The sequence below is a fragment of the Molossus molossus genome, unplaced genomic scaffold (genome assembly GCF_014108415.1).
Source record: "Molossus molossus isolate mMolMol1 unplaced genomic scaffold, mMolMol1.p scaffold_m16_p_20, whole genome shotgun sequence".
Classification (NCBI taxonomy): domain Eukaryota; kingdom Metazoa; phylum Chordata; class Mammalia; order Chiroptera; family Molossidae; genus Molossus; species Molossus molossus.
Window position 1 is genome coordinate 50,104,708 of NW_023425356.1, and position 18,141 is coordinate 50,122,848.

At 43.4% G+C, this 18,141-nt stretch overlaps 1 protein-coding gene across 4 annotated transcripts in view; it reads right to left on the bottom strand.

The window, feature by feature from the left end:
- Positions 1-17,215, bottom strand: part of PRRC2C (proline rich coiled-coil 2C) — an 83,361-nt gene extending 66,146 nt beyond the window's left edge. For all 4 annotated transcript variants that reach the window (XM_036273441.1, XM_036273439.1, XM_036273440.1 and 1 more), the window contains exon 1: positions 17,026-17,215. The gene's annotated coding sequence lies outside the window, so the exon portion shown is untranslated. The remainder of the gene's footprint in view (positions 1-17,025) is intronic.
- Positions 17,216-18,141: the final 926 nt, after the last annotated feature.

The window sequence follows — 18,141 nt, forward strand, 5'->3', positions numbered from 1 at the left end:
TTTTAAAACATTGTTTTGTCTGGTAATGAAAGTTCTTAAGAGCATCCCTCTGAAACATAAGAGGTGTTTTCTGTGTTAGTTTTGCAATTCTGATTCTCAGTTAGGCTTGTTTTGATTTCCAATTGATTTACTTTTTCATTTCTAGTTTTGTCTATGGTTAACTTTGTAGCCACAAGAATCATAACTGTTTTCTTATCAACCACCCCAGGAACAAAAACACTACTTGTTGATTCCTTGCTTATTCTGACATTTTCTGCTTCAATATTAGTTCTAGTAATACACTGTTTTTCATTATTCCTTATCGGGGCTGCTGATTTCTGCATCCAATCTTACCAACCTGTGCACCTCCCTTTCACCCCCACCCCTAGTAGAAAAAAAGAAAGACAGACAGACAAAGACAAAAACAAAAACCACTCCATCCGCCTCCATATTCAATATGCTACTTCACTTCTGACATTGCTGGTCAGTATGTGTGTGTGTTGGGAGGGCGGGGGGGTGAGGAAGGGGGTTCTCCCACACCCAGCAATTCTCAGATTCTCCAGCCAACCAGCTGGGTGTCCTAAATTCTGGAACTACCTTGAGATGGTATCAAATCTCATAGGTTTATAAGGGCTCAGCCCTTCAGGAATGTCTCCCCTTCTTCAGATGCCATTTGAAAGTCTAGGATTTACCTGGGCTTCTAACTGGCTGGCTATAAACCACAGGTTTGATTAATTTAGTAGAGCATCTCATGGAACCCAGGGGAACAATGTACTTACTAGATTACCAGTTTATGACAAAGACGTTTAAAGGATCAGCCATGCCCTGGCCGGTTTGGCTCAGCGGTTAGAGCGTCCGCCTGCGGTCCGGAGAGGCCCGGGTTCGGTTCCCGCTAAGGGCATGTACCTCGGTTGCAGTTTGTCCCCGGCCCTGGTTGGTCATGCGGGTGGCAGCCACTCGATGTGTCCCTTTCACATCGATGTTTCCCTCTCTCTCTCTTCCTCTCTCTCCCTCCCACTCTGTCTGTACAAAAAAAATGGAAAAATGTCCTCGGATGAGGATTAAAAAATAAATAAAAATAAAGGATCAGCCAGACACACAGGGAGAGGCCCAAAGGGTCCTGGTGCTCCACCTCTAGGAAGTTCCCCCAACCATGCAGCTCAGGATTGTATGGCACGGATGGTTAAATCACTGGCCATGAATGATGAATTTGGTCTACAGTTTCTCTCCCCTCCTTGGAGGAGAGGAGGCTAGGGCCTCTCGGAGGAAAAGGCTTCTGATGTGGATCTAATGGGGAAGGAGCCAGGCTCAAGACTGAGGAGAAAAGCAATACAGCTGAAACTCAAGCAGAAAGAACATACACACCCCTATGTTCACAGCAGCACTATTTACAAAGCTAAGATCTGGAAACAGCCCAAGTGTCCATCAGCAGATGAGTGGATAAAAAAGCTGTGGTACATGTACACAATGGAACACTATGCAGCTGGAAGAAAGAAAGATCTCTTACCCTTTGAGACTGAAATATGCCAGTCAGAGAAAGACAAGTACCACACGATCTCACTTATTTATGGAATATCATGAACAAAATAAGCTGTCAATCAAAATAGATCAAGAGTCATGGAAGCAGGGAACAGACTGACAAATCTCAGAGGGATGGGGGGTGGTAAGAGATAAACCAAAGAACTTATATGTACACAGACATTAGTTTGGGGAAAGCAGGAGAGGGGAGGAGGGGGTCAATAAGGGAAAAAGGGAGAACATCTGTAACACTTTCAACAATTAAAAATAAATAAATAAAATTCAAGCCCTGGCCGGTTTGGTTCAGTGGTTAGAGCATCGGCCTGTGGTCCAGAGAGACCTCGGTGCGGTTCCTGCAAGGGCATGTACCTCAGTTGCAGTTTGTCCCCCGCCCTGGTTGGGTCATGTGGGCAGCAGCCACTCAATGTGTCCCTTCCATGTCAATGTTTCTCTGTTTCTCTGTTTCTCTGTTTCTCTGTTTCTCTGTTTCTCTGTTTCTCTCTCTCTCTCTCTCTCTCTCTCTCTCTCTCTCTCTCTTCCTCCTGCTCTGTCTGAACAAAAAAATGGAAAAATGTCCTCGGGTGAGGATTAAAAAAATAATAAAAATTTAAAAAATAAAATCAAAGCAATTAAAAAAGAAAAAAATTAATGGAAAAATATCCTCGAGTGAGTATTAACAAAAAAGCAATACAAAGGCCCTAAAGCCGATGTGCTAATCATGTTCAAAACAAAAGGTAGAAAGAAAGGGAGAGTTGAAATAGAAAAAGATTTTATTTATTTTATTTTTTTTAATCCTCATCCGAGAACATTTTTCCATTTTTTATTCAGAGTGAGTGGGAAGGAGGAAGGGAGGGAGGGAGGGAGGGAGGGAGAGAGAGAGAGAGAGAGAGACAGAAACATCGACGTAAAAGGGATACATCGAGTGGTTGCCACCCGCACAACCAACCAGGGCTGGGGATGAACTGTAACCAAGGTACGGTGCCCTTAGTGGGAACCAAACCCGGGTCTCTCTGGACTGCAGGCTGACGCTCTAACCGCTGAGCCAAACCGGCCAGGGCAGAAAGAGATTTTAAATTTCACCTTTGAAGCAACAGAAAACCATTAGATTCTGAGCAGAGGTATGTCTGCTGTTTTAGAAACATGTCATAGAGGCCAAGAGTGGAATGTAGAGACGTCACAGACTGCAATGGCCTAAGCACAAGATGGTGTGGCTGTTGCTGAAAAATGCAGACCAGATACAGGACTGTCATGAGTCTTCCTCAAACCTTCCAAGTTGCTAGCAAGTATTGTAATGCCTCTTGCTTTTGAGCATTGGCATGGGAACCTAACCCACATCTGTAACACTTTTCCCAGGGGATTACAAATCTCTCTTGTGTGCTCTTGCCCTAGGATACTAAAGCTTTATTGAAAACAAAGCCTGCTGGAGTAATTAGTATATTTTCTGAAATACAATTTAGCAAAGTAATCCTCTAACAGGTTACACAAAAACAACAAAGTACCTCCCTACTGCTGCAGGGACCATATTCATTCAACATTTATACAACCAATTGTGTTGAGAACTAATGAAGTGTCAAATGTTGTTTGAGATGTTAGGACATAACATGAAAAGACAGGTAATGACTCTGGCTTCATGAAACTTTTAACAAACAATAAATGAATAAACAAAACTATGAGATGGCCCTGGCCAGTGTGGTTTAGTTGGTTGGGTGTAGTCCTTCCTGAGCACCAGGAAGTTGCTGTCTGATTCCTGGTCAGGGCACGCTGGTCAGGGATTCCTGGCCTTGGGCTCGATCCTTGTGCGGGAGGCAGCTGATGGATGTTGTGCTCCCACATCCATGGTTCTCTCTCTCCCTGCCCCTCTAAAAATCAATAAACTATTCTTACAAAAAGAAAGAAAGGAAATGCATTTTATATGGAAATGCATTTATGTGAATAAATGAAAGAACTCACTGGGTAGAAGGGTGGTGCAGAGGGGAAAGAGATACTGGGCGGGATGGGAAAGGTCCAGAAGACCTCCGTGGAAAGTGACATGAGCTAAGACTACTAATCAGTGGTTTTCAACCCCGGGCTGCAGTTATCCAGGAACACTTTAAAAGACACTACAGTCCAGGTCTTATGCCAGATCAATTAAGTCAGAATTTCTGGGCTAGGATTGACAACAGTATTCTTTGAAATACTGGCAACAGTAGTCAAGTGTCCCTACAGTATAGCCACAGTTGAGAACCACTGAAATAACAAACCAATTCTGGTCTGGGAGAAGGAGGGTCCACTGTAAAGGCCACGCCTGCGGGCAGAAGCAGGAGGGAAGTGAGAGGGAAAGCTGGAGCAGGCAGAAGTCAGATTTTGTGCGGCCTAGTAGTTAGTCTAGGATAAGGAGTACCACCTGAGTTTGTTCTAAATGCCATGGATAGCCACTGGAGGGGAAAACTAATACAAAATCTCAATTGCTGAGTAAATGCTTGGCTGCATTCAGCAGACCCACATTTAAGAAACAAAAATGGTGCAATTTCATAATTAGTCATTCAAAATCCCTTGAAACAGTAAGTTCAATAGGAACTTTTCTTTTGAGCTTGCAAGTTTCTGATTTCAAAGCGGGCCCAGCAGTTATGAGAACAAAGGAACTGTATCCTCTACCTGCCCACGCCTTCCCCTTCCTGCTCTTCCCTCGCAGGCGTGCGTCTCCTAAACTCTAAGGATCTCCATGTGGCTGGCAACCAGGGAGCACTGGGCAGCGGCAGCTCATCCAGGGCTAACCCTCAACTCTGTCCCTAAGCCTCCCCTTTCTCTCACTTCCCAGTAAGTTAAGGCAGCCCAGCCCAGGCTTCCCTGTTTGCTTCTTCTGTGCTAAGTAAGCCCTTCCATGTTTTGCTGTTTCCAGCGTTAATAAATGTGCTCTGGCCCTGGCCAGTTTGGCTCAGCGGTTAGAGCGTCGGCCTGCGGTCCGGAGAGACCCGGGTTCGGTTCCCGCTAAGGGCATGTACTTCGGTTGCAGTTTGTCCCCGGCCCTGGTTGGTCGTGCGGGTGGCAGCCACTCGATGTGTCCCTTCACGTCGATGTTTCTCACTCTCCCTTCCTCTCTCTCCCTCCCACTCTATCTGTACAAAAAATGGAAAAATATCCTCGGGTGAGGATTAAAAAAATAAAATAAAATAAATGTGCTCTGAAAATAAATCACCTGGACTCGTTGTGAAATCTTTCCTGCAAAAAGTTAAGAACCCACACATTCTAGGCAGGCCCTAGGCAGACCCCTTCAGGGTCAGGTCCCCTTTCCGGTAACAAAAGAAAGGAAGAAATGAAGAAAAAATGCCAGTTTTTAAAGCAGATTGTTGATCAAGTTAAGATCTCTAAAATTCCTTCAGTGCTGATATCTGTAAGAGTCTAAGGTTACTCCTTTGCCAATCACAAAAGGATTTAAAGTATTCAATGCTGAAAACACTTTAAGGGGTAAAATCTAGTACATTTGACAAAAAAAATCTCTCAAAATGCCAATCTGCTAAATTCAACTAAATGAAAATGACATTTCTGGCCACGATGGACTTCTAAATACCCATCCAGGCTAGGTTTATCTCCCTTTTCTCATTATTCTTATGCTAAGAGTTTAGTTCCTCTGGAAAGTACAGTACAAATACAGTAAAATGCCCCACTGATTTAAAAATGTAACATTAAAAAGAAATTGCAGTCCAGCCAGTGTGGCTCAGTGGTTGAGCGTCGACCTATGCACCAAGAAGTCGCCAGTTCGATTCCCGGTCACGTTGCCCAGGTTGTGTGGGGCAAATCCCCAGTCAGAGGCATGCAGGAGGCAGCCAGTCGATGTTCTCTCTCATCAATGTTTCTATCTCTCTCTCCCACTCCCTTCCTCTCTCTATAAAATCAATAAAGAAAAACACACACACACACACACACACAATTGCAACCATTTCCAGATGAGAATACTGTACACACTCCACAAATGTCTTATTGAACAAGTAAAGGAAGTATGTCTACTCAGTAAGTAATAATAGGCAGGTTTCATGTACAAATGTGAAAAGGAAACAGCTTCTCTGTGAAGCCTCTGCTCTGGTCTCTGACTCTGGCAGCTTCAGTCTCCCTTCCCTCTGTCCCTCTGCACGAAAGCCAGCATGCGGCTGCCATCTGGTCTACTGTTCACTGCTTCAGTGAGGATACTCTCTAAAACTTTCCTTCAAGCTACACTCTTTAGACATACATTTTTAACTGACTATAGAATAAAACAGCTTAACTTAAAATTTCTGACAGAATTACAAACTCAAGTGTTGAAGTCCCCAGTCACTCAAACAAACATTACCTAGTAGCTACTATACTACCAGGCGCCACTAGAAACACGAGAGACATGCTGTCCTCAGTCACAGAGTGGAGACAACAGTTTGGGAATCTGAGAAGGCTGGAGCAGGTTTGCACTGAACTAGGAGCACAGACAGCCCACTAGGAAAACCAGGCCTGAGCAGCAGCACGGAAACCCTAGCGCGAGCTGCAGGCCAGGGCACTCGGTAGCCCGCAGCCTGCGAGGCCGGGAAGCCAGCTCCTCCGTGTCCAGCTGCACGTCCGGCGTGGGGAGCGGTGGGAAGCACACGGCAGCTGCACTGAATATGGAGAGCTGTCCCAGCCAGGTGTGAGGAAAAGGAGGGAGATGAGGATACTGCTGGGAGACTGGTCAGAGAACACTCCTGGAAGTCTAAGCCAGAGAGTGAACAGACGCTGGGAGGAAACGAGGAGAGCAGAAGGATGGGCAGTTTCAATAAGGATGAATAGAAGTTCCAACTATAGTAATTACTGAATGTTTACTGAGTCCAGCTTCGACGGACTGCTTTCCTCACCGCATTCAGTACAACAGGAGAAAATGTACGATGTGAGTGAGAAAACTGGAAGCATGGGAGCTTGAGATTTGAATTTAAGGTTCCAGGTGATGACAGGGTTCACATATACTGTGTGATTAAGTACATGTTCATATGGTATACGCACACGTACACACAGAGAAAAATGTAAACCGAACAATCGGAATATGGAAGGAGGAATATGGGAATCCTCCTTCTGTACGAGTTTTACAATTTTTCTGAAAGATTAAAATTATTCCCAAAAAAAGTTTAAAAAAAAAAGAGCTCATCTGCTTTCCCAAACAACATCCCCTTCCCAACTTCACAGAACCCTTTCCCTTGACCTTCAGCAATCTGTGACATTTCTTTTTCCCACTGCTAACATAAAGCGGAATCCCAGTTTTATACACTAATTTAGTAATGCCTCTTGAAGCTAATTAAAAACAAAACAAAACTAAGCTCTAGAGATGTAGTATGATGTAAAAAGATTAGACTGGGAATAAGAGCTCAAAGTCCAAGTCACTAAAACTTACCAATGAAGAAACAACCTTAGAGAAATAAAATAACTTACACCTCAAACTCATAGCTAGGAAGTGATGAGGCCAAGATTAAATCCAGACTAGACACCAAAGCCAGTGCTCAACCTTATGAAAATCAGATTTCAATTTTTTTAAATCTTCACCCGAGGACATTTTTTTTTCTTGCTATTTTGTTCATATAGAGTGGTAGGAAGGAAGAGAGAGAAACATCGATGTGAAAGGGACACATCGAGTGGTTGCCACCCGCATGACCCAACCAGGGCCAGGGACAAACTGCAACCGAGGTACGTGCCCTTAGTGGGAACCAAACCTGGGTCTCTCTGGACCGCAGGCCAATGCTCTAACCGCTGAGCAAAACCGGCCAGGGCAGATTTCAATTTTTATTATAGAGGAATAAACATCAAACCTTTATTTTTATTTATTTATTTTCATCTTCACCTGAGGATAATTTTTTTATTGATTTTTAGAGATTGGGCGGGCATCAATGTGAGAGAAACACTGATTGATTGCTCCCTGTATGTGCCCCGACTGCGGATCAAACCTGCAACCTTTTGGCGTATGGGATGACGCTCCAACCAACTGAGCCAGGGCAAACATCAAACCTTTAAAATGTATAACAAGCCCTGGCCGATTTGGCACAGTGGTTAGAGCGTAGGCCTGTGATCCAGAGAGACCCGGGTTCGGTTTCCGCTAAGGGCGTGTACCTCGGTTGCAGTTAGTACCCGGCCCTGGTTGGTTGTGCGGGTGGCAGCCACTCGATGTATTCCTTTCATGTCAATGTTTCTGTTTCTCTCCCTCCCTCCCTCTCTCTCTCTCTCTCTCTCCCTCCCTCCCTCCCTCTCCCTCTCTCTCCCTCCTACTCTACTCTATCTGAACAAAAAATGGAAAAATGTCCTTGGGTAAGGATTAAAAAAATAAATAAATAAAATGTATAATAATAAATAACATATCATGAGGTTAAGAGACTCTAAAATATTTAAGTTTCTATCAAAACTTGTGCTACAATACAGAGTACAATAACAAGGAGACAATATTATAGCAACAAAACTGTAACATCTCTATTAACAAAAGTACTTCATCTGTTGTAGAAATGTCATTTTGAAGTATAATGACATTATAAAGTTTAAAAATCAATTAAAAAGTATAAGAATCAATGCCCTACAGAATGCAAAAAGGGGGTGCTATGCACTAAACTGTGCCCCATTCCATATGTTGAAGTCCCAATTTCCAATGTGATCGATGGTGTCTGGAGGTAGGACCGTGGGGAGATGACTGGGTGTAAGAGGCGCGATGAGGGTGGGGTCTCATAGTGGATCAGTACTCCGACCAAGAGGAAGAGACACCAGCGCTCTCTGCAATGTGAGAAGAAAGCCATGTGCACCCCAGAACCTAACTGCGAGCACCCTGATCCTGGACTTGCGGCCTCTGTGATACATAACTCCTATTGTCCATGTCACCTAGTCCATGGGATTCCCCATGGCAACCAGAGCTGCCCAACAGGGAGGACTGATGTATTAACCTAAGACCATTTTATTTATCATTCAAATTTGAACTAAATTTTCCACTTAAACCAGAAAGTCAAGATATTTACCCACACTCCTTTGAACTCCAGGCCAATCAGTGTTCACAAAATACAAACTTTCTAAAACGTTTACTTATATATAAATGAACTCCCCACTTGATTTTAATTTTTTTTTATCCTCACCAAGGACATTTTTTTTGATATTTTGTTCAGATAGAGTGGGAGGGAAAGAGAGAGAGAAACATCGACGTGAAAGGGGCACATCGAGTAGTTGCCATCCGCACAACCCAACTAGGGCCGGGGACAAACTGCAACCGAGGTACATGCCCTTAGCGGGAACCGAACCCGGGTCTCTCAGGACCGCAGGCCGACACTCCAACCGCTGAGCCAAACCGGCCAGGGCTGATTTTAAACACATTCATTAATCAAAATACTAGTCTTTATGCACTCCTTAAATAAATAAAACATGAATGAGAATTATAGAATATTTAAGGTTGAAAATTATTTTATATTTAAAGTAAACTGGCCTGAATAAATAATATATTGGGCCTGCCCAAAGGCCCTGTCAGAAACATGCATAAAGACCTGGGAAGCAGACAGCACATATGACTTTAAGATTTAGAAAGGTCCTGGAATGCTAGGGAGAACTAAACTGGACCGAGGAATGAACAGTTACACAGCCGTAGTTCAGAAACTAGATTTCCGAAGTGCAGAACACAGACCCAGCCTGCTACCGTGAATGAAGCAGGAGAGCCCGTGACAGCAGTGATCATAATACTCGCTACCTGACTAGAAAGCTATTGCGTGGATCTGGAACTGTCCAAGTTTCACAAATTTTGTGGGGTTTTCCCCCATACTTCTTAAAATATTGTGCTCAAATCTGGGCTTCATGAAGACAAATATTAGAAACAAACTGAATACAAAGGAAAGACTTTCTAATTGTTCACTTTATCCATAGACATAAACAAGTTATCTTAAAACTCACAGCATTCTCTATTTTCACAATCAACAAGGATCCCAAAGAGCTGTGAAATGAAATGATTTGTAATTTTGTTGAGGCACAAAATCTGCATCCAATGCCATGAGGAATCCAAGAGAAGGGTGCGTCTAGGAAATAAACTTGAACTTTCCTTCCTACCTCTCTTGCCCTCTCTCTGAAGTTAGAGACATCAAATATTTTTAAGATCACACTAAAAGCTAACAGCACTACAGCAAAAGCATTAAAAACTGTCATTTACAAAAAATGTAAAATAAATAATCTGTTGGGGTTCTGCTCAGATTGGTAGAAGTGCGCAGGCTCTTAGAAACTGAAACTGTGGACTGGGTTTCCGGTGCACAGACAAAGCTTTAACAACCAGAAAAGAAATGTAGCAGTCAAATGTTCTGTACTACAAAGGACTGTTCTAGCAAAGTAAAGCTGTGTGTCCACCACCATTTACCTGAGGTGATTGGCAGAGCACTCTTTTTGACAACTTACAAGATTTAAAAGTGTTCACATTATACAATTACTTCTCTTAAAACCAACTTGCTTTAAATCCCAGTTCTCATATTTAGTAGATAGGTGTTTTTATAGCATAAGTGTGACATGTGCACATTAGCATAAAAGCATTTCCTTAGACATTAAACATAATTCTGATTTTTATTTCTTCACCTGTGGGTTATAATATCTTCTAGTTTGTTGCCTGGTTTAATTAACAAAGCGTCTATAAAGCTCCTAGAATAGTGTCTGGCACTTCATGAGAACAATGAATATTTTCAAAACTTACATATTACAAATAAAAAACCAAAGCATAAATGGTTCCTCACTCAACTTTATTTTTTGCAAGGCAAGTATGTCAGATGTTATGGGCAAAAAAAAAAAAAAAAGCATCCTTTTCAAGATGCCCATTAGACACCATCAATTACTCTAAACCTTTCATGTAACCCAAGGGCTGCCTGTAATGGTTGGAACTGTAAGTTGAAATTTCTAAGTGTAGAGAATTGGTTAGCATCCCTCCCCACCAAGCACTGGCTCGTTTCTCTCCTAGTAAAATGTCTCTTTCTTTCTCCCACTTTCTACTCTCATATGTCATAACATTAAGCAATTTTTCTTTTCTGGTCAGGAAACCAGGCAATCAACACATGTAGGCTATTCTTGACTTTTTAATCCTTATTCAATAGTTCTTTCTTCAGCAGGAGAGACACTTTATCTCCAAAGGTGATAGTTCATCTTTCTACATTCTGTCCTAATTGTGGTGTGGGGTACACAAATCTACACGTATGACAATTCAGAGCTGTATACCAAACAACCCAATGCTTCTTAGTCTAAATACTCACACAGCAATACGACCACCCTTCACCTCTGTCCAAAGCCTCACTTCAATCACCTTCATTCTGCTTTTAAAATAAAATGTCTCTCTATTCCATTTTCCTAACTTTCAGAAGCAATTCTGTCTTCCATATTGTGCTTCAATTAAGATCTACAAACTTTAAATAAACCTAACATTAAAAACAGTTACTTAAAATACAGGCCAACCTACACTAGTCATACTGCTAACAAATCTAAATTTTAATAGGAACTAAAAAATTGAAAGTGAATTTTTGAAGATTAAATTTCCCTCTCCTCTTTAAAATCTGATAATGTAGCCCTGGCTGGTTTGGTTTAGCAGTCAGAGCACTGGTCTGCAGACCAAGGAGTCGCAGGCTTGATCCCTGGCCCTGGTCGAGGTTGGGGTCACGAAGGAGGCAACCAATAGAAGTGTCTCTCTCACATCGATGTTTCTCACTCACTATCTCTTCCTCCCTCCCGCCCAGTCTATCTAAAAAGTCAGTGAGAAAACATCTTCGGGTGAGAATTAAAAAAAAAAAAAAAAAATTGATAATGTATGACATTTAATATGTTGTTTCCCAGTTACTAGAAATATTGATAAGCTACAATACCCATCTTTAAACTGGAATTCTGTATTTGCCCAACTATTTAACCAATACTAGGAAAAAGTTCTGAGCTTTTGTTCCTTAGTGACCATTTCTCCAATCTCCCAACTGTTTCCGATATCCTTCTACAATGTATCCTTAATATGTCTCCTCAAGGAGCCTTTCAGAGCATTCGCTGGTCTCCACAGGACTTCTGGGCAGATAGAAAAACACACCCTAGCCCTGGACGGTTTGGCTCAGCGGTTAGAGCGTCGGCCTGCGGTCCTGAAAGACCCAGATTCGGTTCCCGCTAAGGGCACGTACCTCGGTTGCAGTTTGTCCCCGGCCCTGGTTGGTCGTGTGGGTGGGAGCCACTTGATGTGTCCCTTTCACATCGATGTTTCTCTCTCTCTCTCTGTTCCTCTCTCTCCCTGAACAAAAAATGGAAAAATGCCCTCGGGTGAGGATAAAAAGAAAGAAAGAAAGAAAGAAAGAAAGAAAGAAAGAAAGAAAGAAAGAAAGAAAGAAAGAAAGAAAGAAAGAAAGAAAGAAAGAAAGAAAGAAAGAAAAACACACCCTTCTGGGAAGTTCTAGGCACTCCTCTTGATGAGGGGCAAGAGGGGCTGATGCCCCGAGAGAGAAGAGGAGGAACTTCCCCTGGAAGGCCTGGCAAAGGCACAGGACCCTGCAGACGGGATTTCAGCCTGCTGCCTCCTTCAGTCCAACACCCACAAACTGCACAAGCATATCCAGCAGCCCTACACTTTCAGATGACTCATTAGGACAGATGGAGGGAGGAAGATCAATGATTAACTTCTCTAGACACGCATTCTCCAATCACATATGCATCCATTTCTTATCTTACAGATTCAAAATTTATTTGGAGGGGATCTTCCAACTTCATAGAGATCCTATTCTTCCTTTACCTTTAACTTCCTATTTTTCATGACTCTCTTTTTTGTTTTAAACATGGTCAAGACTCACATGATATCAAAGAATATTAAATTCAAAAGCTCTATGTAAATACATTTAATCTCTGCAACAATGCTCTGATAGAGGAAAGAGGTATTGTCCTTGCTTTACAGATAAATATATTTAAAACCTGAAGAAGCCAAGTCTCCTGTCCCCAAAGTTAACAGCTGACTAAACTTAGGTTTTTCAAATCAGAATCCGGAGCTCATTTTGAATATTCAATACACCTAAAAATCAGTGTTTCATTACTCAGTCCTTCCTGCTTAACTTTTCATCCTCATTACTTGACCTAAATTCTTTTAGGGTCACCAAGGATCTCTCACCAAATCCAAGGCCATTCCTTCTATGATTCTGAACTCTGCTACATTTGGCTCTAATAATTCCACTTTCCAGATTATTCTCTTCCACCCTTCTCTCTCCAGTGACTTCCTTCTTGTTCTCCTTTTCTTGCCACAGATTGTCTTAAGCATCCTGGTACATTTCTGTCTAAATAAAACCACTCCATTTTGCAGTTCATCATGGAAATGTTTGTCCCAGTTATGTAGTTAGAGCTCTAATTTATATCTCTATTCCTGTAATGCTGCCATTTCCTGTTTGATGAACCTATTCCATTCTAGGCTGAATCACTTCTGGCCTTAGCAATTCCACTGTTGCCAGAGCCCATCCAACATTTATTTCTTAGCACTAATGTCCCAAAGGGTGGAATACAAGACTATTGATGGTATATTATAATGATTTTAAGTGGTCCACAGAGGAATATTTAAAATTATGTTTATTTTAAAACATGCTGGGGAAAACTGTAAAACCAAATAATCATGTAAATTTTTCTTTTAATTAAAAGACAGTCAGTTGAATTACAGAAAGACAGTAACAGACAGGTGGTTTTAAGATAAAGCAAAAATTGTGAATGGCTTGTTTAAGAAATAATGGCTACCGGGAAATCATGCAGCATAGAAGCTGAGCACTCAGGCTCTGGATCAATGATTCGAACACAACTCACTAGCTAAGTAATTTTGAACAAATTACTTAAATCTCTTTAAATCCCAGTTGTCTAGTTATATAGTGGGAATAAAGTAATACCTCTCCTAGGCTTACTATATGGATTGAAAGAAATACTGTAAAAATGTTCTTAGCACAGTGCCTGGCAATGGTAAGTGCTCGACAAATATTAATAATTACAATTATTCTTGATCTATACCGGCCATCATGCCTTCACTTGGAATCAACTGGGCACTCTCTATACTACAGGCGATTTTCCATATATCGATTTGCTGCCCCAACTTTCCCTCACCTCTTTGTATATTTTTATTTTTATCTTTTGGTACGAATTAAAAAAAAAAAAATCACACAATAACTTTTATTATTAGTCCTTAAAACTGTGAACATATAGGCAGTGGGAGCCAAAAGCCATGTTCCTCTGATTTACTGGGTCTTACAAAATTAAAAGAACCCATGATGCAAAAAAACCCATGATGCATAGTACACAAACTATTTGAAAGCTCTGATACTATTCTCACGGGTACATAAAGGTGGGGAAATGACAGGGTATTCTTCTGCTCCACTAAATATTCATCTGCTGAACCTTAGTTGTGGGTCTATTATTCTGTTTCCCACTCTCATTCATTCAATGACCTAACAAACTTTAGGCATATGCCAACTAGAGTACAAGGTGATGGGGACACAGAAACAGTATAGAAAAGGTAAATAGACCATTACTGGAATACAAACAAGTAAACAGAAGATTACCTAATAATCTGCTATGTAAATAATACCCAATAAAGTGTTTTCAATACTAGCTATGCTCCACAACGCTGCGCCTTCCTAATGCAGAGCACATTACATTACACTGACAGTAATTGTATTGCTATTTTGTGTCAGATTCTAGGTATCTGTTAACCATATCCAAGTTTCTGTCTCCCAACTAGACAAGTGTTGAAACTCAGTAACAGCCCTTGTTTGATCTAACTTGCAAGCAAATATGTGCACATACAAGTCCCAAAACATGACTAGCATTCTGTTAATCTAGAGCAAAAGAGCAACTAGAAATACAACTAGCGAAAGATCAGTATATATTTAGCCTTTCTGGAGGTGGGTAAAAACATGCAATAGAAAACTTACTGAAATTACCCTCTCTAAGAGAATACTTTTAGCCACAAAGATGTCCTAATGCATCAATTGCATTACTCATAAATTTAAAAAGTCCAGACTTCTAGGCAACAGTTAACAGACTTAGGCTTTCATTGCATTACCCTATTTATAAGGTGACAAGTTCGATTTACCGCAAGTACATCAGTCATAACTCAGACGATTTTGGATCTCTTTCACTGGAAGAATAAGGTTCTGTACCAATTTGTATGACATTTTATCAATGATCAGTCCTTGTCTAACATAAATATGGTATAAATACTTGCACAAGTTACTCAACTGATTTACAAATTGAAGTAGAGTTTGGGGGTGGAAGGAAACCACTCAGAGGGAAAGAGGACATAACAGAATAATCTTCACAGACATGTTATTAGTAAGAAAGGTGAGAGAGAGTAGAGGTAGCAGGTGGAGACGGGCTGGAATGAGCCGTAACTTCTGTATTTCAGCTGTATAACATACTGATTCCAGGGTTACCTACTGCACATGTAGACCATGAAGAAGAAATCTTTAAGAAACAAAATCCAGTATGGTAGTGTGAAAAAAGTGTTAAAAAAGAAAAAGAAAAGGAGAACATAAAATCTATTCCTTAAATTGCCAAAGAATATTTACTCCATTCTGAGAATGTGCAGATTACTCACTGCTTGGGAGAGGTACCTTCTATAATACCCGGCCACTCTCCCTCCACTGCTACTGCCCTTTTACTAGGCACTGGGCATAGTAATAAACTCTCTACACACATTATCTTTCTTGATCCCACAGCAAGCCTTCCAGGGAGGTGCTATTATTAATGTCATCTCCATTTTACAGATGAGGAGATACTGTATCAATATTAGAGGCCAGATATCAAAATTAAAAATTATATCTGTCATACTGTAGAGTCAGTTTTTACTCAAATGACCTTTAAATAGAAAAGGGTACAAAAATTAGCTTCTACTCCATCCCTAAAGTAGCTGTAATCCATTTTTACACCTTCACAAGCAATATGTTACTATACTGAAGTCATGTGGAAGAAACCACATTAATGATGGCGTGTCTTATTTCGTTTCCACAGTTCATAAAATTACAAGGAACAGGGAGGCAAGGCAGTCTGATAGTTTAGAGAGCATCCTCTTGGGTTCCGACAGCTTGGATGTGAATTTATACAGCACCACCAATAACTGCTGTTTGACCTTGGTCCAACTACTTTCATCTTTCATTTTCTTATCTGTAAAATGGGGATGATAATTACAGCGCCTCCCTCGAAGTCTTGTTGTAAGATTTAAAAAGACAATGTGTGTAAAGGGCTGATTACTAGGCTCAGTACACAGAAAAGGTCAACTAACGGTGGAGGGGAGAACAGCCACCAGACTGTTCATATTAGCTCACCAGTCCAAAATATTAAAAAAAAAAGAAAAAAGAAAAAAAAAGGAAAATGCCTGAGTTCTGAAAAATTCCATTATAGAAAGGGAGAGACTTACTATTAGATGATAAGCTGAAGCTAAAACTCAAATTCAACCTATTCCCACTGGTTTGAGGTGGGTCCGACAAGATGCTGCAGTGCATCCGAGACACACACCTAAAAATGGCTCCAGTCGGAGCAGCATCTTAGTCACCAGGAGAGAAGGTTAAACCTACTTTTAACCAATGCGGGAGGCAGGCTCGGTGGGCGCTTCAGTATTGCCCTGTCCTTTCTCCCTGCAGGAATACACTCTCGAGCACTTAATCAAGGGTCCTGATGCTTCTGGTACATTCCAAACGAAACCCTCCAGCTCGGCCGCCTCCGGTACAATCTCCAGCACCCAGCGGGCAGGACTCCCTCGGCCTGCGCTGCAGACCGGCCAACGCGGAAATCCGGGTGGGTCCGGCAGCCAGCACGCACCAGGCACGTCGGTTATCTCCGAAAATCATCGCCAGTCAAGTCAGAACAGACACACAGCCCTTCCCCAAGAATTTGACGCATTCCTCCCCGGCAGAGGAAGAATTCAGCAGGACTGCGACCGGCGCTCCGGCCCGTCTCCGAGTCCGACAGTGGGCCTGGCCCGTACACCGCTGGCACCCCCGGGCCCGCTGAGAGCGGGGCGGCGGCGGCGGAGCGCGGCGGACCACGCAGCTGAGCCGAACGAGAGGCCTAGGGGGTGCGAGCGGCTCCGCGAACCCTCGGCTGGAGTTGGGGCGGCGCGGCCCCGGCGGAAGCGGGGCTGGTCGCGACTCCCCAGCGCGCCTCCCGCGGAGCCCGGTCTGTAACCCGGGCTCCGGGGCCCGCGCGGCGCGGCGCCCGCCGCACTGCACACGCACGGGAGGCCGACGGCAAAGGCCCCGGCGGGGCCCGGCGCGGGGGGACCGCGATCCCCGCCCCTCGCGCGGGCTGGGCACCCCCGCCGTGCGCCGGCCGCGCCGGGGCGGGTGGAGAGGCCGACGGGTCCGGAACTCCCGCTGCCGACCGCGTGCGGCGGGTGCGCCGCCGGCTTCCCGCTCCCCGCCGAGGCCGAGGCTCCCCCGGGCTCGGAGAGGGCGGTCGGCGCAGAGGAAGGACGGGCTGCCCGCGCCCGGGCCCTCTCCACGCGGCTCCGGTCTCGGGCGCTCCCACGCCCGCCCGTCCCGATGGCGCCCGCGTTGGGCGCCGCTCCTCCACCCGCGCTGCTGTCCTTACCGGCCAGGGTGTCGAGCCGAGCGTGTGTGCGCACCTCGAGGTCTCGGCGAGCTCTGATCCAGGGGCCCGGGGCGCGGGAGGACCACCCGACCGGCAGAGCCGCAGCTGCGGATGGACAAACCGCCGAAGCACTTTCGCGGCCGCCCGACAGGGAGAGAGCGAGCGAGAAAAAGAAGCAAGATGGCGGCTAGCCAGCCCTACGTATGACGTCATGCCGCGGCGTACGTAAAGCGATCTCCGCAAGACCGCCCCCCGGCGCACAGACGGCCGGATCACGTGAAGCGGCCGTGGCGGCGCAAACCGGGGAAGGCGACGTCGCCACCTGCTGGACGGAGGGAGTTCCTGCAATCAGAGTTTCCGGCGCCCCTTAAAGATTGAGTCTGAAAATCCAGGGGCTCTTGACTAGACCACGATGACAGGTTGATGTGACTCACGGAAGAGAGCACTCTTGTATGTGTTGGATAGGTGTGTGAATTGCTTCACCACAGTTTGGCACTGTGTACCAAAATTAAACTATGAATAATTTTTAATCTTGATACTTGACAATATCCTGATATTTTTCAGAAAGGTACATATTCAACATTCATAATACCAAAACCTCTCTGTTGATAAAGACATAGACAAATGCATTAGGAAACATCCATATTGTATAATATATTGAGGTCATTAAATTCAGAATAACTTTTCATGACCAGGAAAATACTCCTTATGCCCTAATAGGCCTGAACAGTATAGAGGCAGTGGAGATGGAGAGAAGTAGACCGGTATATATTTGGTTTGGTATATATTTTGGAGCTAAAACATACTTTCTTGTACCAGCTGATTGCTTCTAAATGGGTGGTGGGGAGTGTGAATTAAAGAGTCAATGACAACGTGTAGATTTATGGATTGAATAACCGGGTGGATGGCTGACATTTATAGAGACTACGGAGATGGGAGAGGAAAGGAAAACAGTTTGATTGGTAGAGCAATAAAAATTAAGTATTAAAAAATTGGGAAGAATTAAATTTTGGACATGTTAAATTTGAGATGTAAATGCCCAACTGTACATCAAATATGCCGTAGACATGCATAACTGGAGCTCAGAGGGGAGGTACTGCAGACAGAGATTTCAGC